At 42.1% G+C, this 3,480-nt stretch overlaps 1 long non-coding RNA gene across 1 annotated transcript; it reads right to left on the bottom strand.

The window, feature by feature from the left end:
• Positions 1 to 518: 518 nt before the first annotated feature.
• Positions 519 to 1,944, bottom strand: LOC130571045 (uncharacterized). Its single transcript, XR_008965042.1, has 3 exons — positions 1,836 to 1,944; positions 1,601 to 1,763; positions 519 to 1,479 (listed from the first exon to the last, which is right to left on the bottom strand). It is a non-coding gene; the product is annotated as an uncharacterized LOC130571045 (long non-coding RNA).
• Positions 1,945 to 3,480: the final 1,536 nt, after the last annotated feature.

Below are 3,480 nucleotides of genomic sequence, written 5' to 3'. Positions count from 1 at the left end.
GATGAAAGCAGGTGGCAGACCATGCTATAGACCAGTAAAAGGATTGCTCATTTAGGTATTGAGTTCTTATGGAAGAAAATTGGTAGAAAGATGCCATTGCTAAGCACTTTGCCTATAGATGATTGGCAACAGTTTTACTAACTTATTGAATGAAAGTTTATTGGCTTTATTTTAGATAGACCACAGTAAAGAGAGACAGGAAATGGACAGAGAGAGAGAGGAAAAGGAGCCGGGACTCAAACTCAGGTCATCTGAAGCATGACTACACAACATTTTTACAAAAAAATACTGTGTTTGCATTATATATATATATTTAGGGCTGTCAACGTTAACGCGTTAAGCATGCGATTATTTTTTCAGATTGACGCGTTAAAAATATTTTTTCTTTTGTCATCATTGTGTGACCTGACGCCAACTGACCATGGAATAGAAAGCGACTACGCCACCCTGGATACTCGCCAGGGATGAGAAAGTATTCTTATACCGCAAGCACACAAATTCACTTCAGGAAGCGGCAGGAGACGTGAGCGTAGAAATATATATACTTTTATTTAAAAGATTCTGACCCAACATCATCTGAAAATAAAGAAATATAAAGGATAAACAACAAAAAAATAACTAAAATGAGAAAATGCCACAGTAAGCAGCCTGGGCCAACAAACCCTTTTAAACAAACCAAAACAAAAGGAACAGGAGCTGAGGCACGCCCGCAGGGACTAAGGACACAATAGGCCACACCACACCTCACACTGGTTACACATGCTCACGCACACACACCAACACACCAACACACCACAGCACTCGTGGGAGAACACCAACACCACAAACTCCGCCCCGCCTTCAGTACTCAGCTCCTGTAAGAAAATGGATAGGAATAGGTTTTGGCACAAGTTTCAAGGGTGCAGACACTCTGCAATTACTGTGCATTACAGTGCAAGATAGCGAGTAGGCGCTCTACTGCTCACAATAATGCACCTTCACACAATACAAAATAACAAGTATAAAGAAAACAATATAATAGAATCAAATTAGATAAAACATGCCACTACAGCAGCACCATCAGAGCTAGCCAATGTAACAGGTGGTTAACTGCAGCAACTAAAAAAAACAAGAAAACAGTAGTGCCAACAAAGCAATGTAAAATAAAAAAAGAATAATAATAATAATAATAATAATAATAATAAAGTAGAAACAGCAAATACAACAAGCTAAACTATAAAGAAAAACAAATTAACAATAACTTAAGGTGCAGCAACAGCGCCCCCGGATAACTCCCACGTAGCTCCAATGCGCAGGAATAATCACTGGTAGCGACGCGACCAATCTGTCAGTAATGCAGTCAATAATTAGACAGGTTGGACAAGATTACGACATCCTAATGCAAGTTTAACAGCACCTACCATAAGGGTAGAATCTCCCCACCCCCAGATAAGCAACCAACAGATGAATGCACTGGCGGTCGCGGCTCGTTCAAACAATCTGTAGGCGGAGTTCATTAAGGAGGTCAGGGACCGTAAGATATCATCAAAATGTCTAAAATGCAACTAGCATTAGCGGCTCATTACAAATAGCTAACAGGGACGAGGCTTAACACACATACCGTACACCTCCGATCTCGTAACTTGGCCGATCGGGTAATCACACCAGTGTGCGGAGGACAACTCGATCTGTTTTGTTGGGAGACTGTGTACGCAGCCAACCCCCAAGACATCTGGAATATCAACAGACACCCAAGCTCGACTCCAGCTCACTCAAGCTTCCGCCTGTAAACAACAAAGCCTATCTAATGTCACCAAAAGCACAATCTTACATCACCACACAGTCATTACACTCACCTGAAGAGGGTCAACGCCAACCAAATGTCAGCCACAAGGTTTCTCCTAACGTGCCGTTCTACACAGAGACGCTAACATTAGCTACCACACGCTACCAATGACATAGCCCGTAACACTACGTACCTGCCGGGCGACCGGATGTAACACCGAAGTAAAAAAAAGAAAAGGGCGTGACCAGTGATATCAAACCCCTTAACCATAGGCTATATATATACACCCCCATATCGACTGATAGGACAGCTAATAATCAAATCCACCAATCGGCACAATGGACGACTTATTAGCCCTACCACAATCGTTAGGGGTTACATTATATAATCACGCTCTTATTCATATAAAGGCGCACACTAACTTCTCTTTCATGCTTGAACAAAAACACACGAGATTATACCAGGAAGCACATTTTATTCTATCAATTCTATTATTTTCGCAAGCACAGTCTTCAATGAGTTGAAGTCTTAAATGAATGCAAAGAGTAGTGAAAATAGGAAGCGCACGCAGCTATTAAAGGCGCCGCGCTCTTAAACGTGCTGCTTTGACTCCTGTCACTAATGTTAATCAAAGAACAAAAGAAAAGAAATCAATGTGATTTTTTAGCTTTAATGAGGATTGTTCTGTATTTCATGTAGACTGTAAAGTGTTTGAGAACTTTATTTTCAGTATATTTCCTACCTGGTAGGAAGCGCACACTTATTACACTGGGTTTGATTTGTAGAATTTTTTTTGTAGAATTTTTTTTTTTTAATAAAGACATCAGTTGCAAAGCCAACAAAGAATGTTGGCTTTCATTCATAAAATGAAGAAATGTGTTTCTTGTTAGGAAGGAAGGGCAGGAGTCAGATGCAGGGTCACAAAAACTTTATTTCAACGAAAAAACAGGATCAACACAAAAACTGGCTCAAAAAAGGAAAACTAGGGACAGGGCTCGAGTGCTCGGCCGAGGAGAGATAAGGGGAGAGGCCAAAAAAATAATAAAATAATATCCCTGGAATAACTGGACAGAGTTCGCGTAATCCTGAGAGGCCATTGCCAAAACCCGAAGGGAGATTCTACAAAGGGTCCGTGAAAACAACCCTGAAGGGAGAGTCCTTGATAAGCACTGTGAAAACACCCCGAAGGGAGAGTTACAAATCCCGTGCAAACAACCCCGAATGGAGAATCTTAGACGAGTTCCGTGAACACAACTCCGAAGAGAGAATCCTAGACAATCTCCGCTTGGGACAGCCACGAGAGGAGAAAAGAATCCTCTGCTAGAGTCTGAGTGCCTCCAGTAAAGGGACGGACAGCCGTCCCCAAAGTGAGGACATGGGGAGAACGGGAGTCTCAATCCAGCCTAGGGGGATTCCTCCAAACAGCCAGCCAGATGGAGAACCGGTTTAGCTAAGACAGCAATCTGAGTGGACAGGGGAACACCAAGAAGGGTGCAAAGAGCTCTGGAGCCTGGACAGACAAGAACAATTAAATACTTCGACAAGACTAGATTAAACGACAAGACTATAAACAACAAGACTGGATAAGTACTAGAAGTCAACGTGTTAGCAACACTAACGGACTGACGCAGAACAAAAGAACACGGGAATTAAATAGCATGAGAAGAGATGGCGGGAGTGAAAACCGGTGTGACTATTAGCGGGAGTGAAGTCCG

This window comes from Triplophysa rosa, linkage group LG20 (genome assembly GCF_024868665.1).
Source record: "Triplophysa rosa linkage group LG20, Trosa_1v2, whole genome shotgun sequence".
NCBI lineage: Eukaryota > Metazoa > Chordata > Actinopteri > Cypriniformes > Nemacheilidae > Triplophysa > Triplophysa rosa.
The sequence above is the reverse complement of the archived record's forward strand: the minus strand, read 5'-3'. Positions and strand labels throughout refer to the sequence as shown.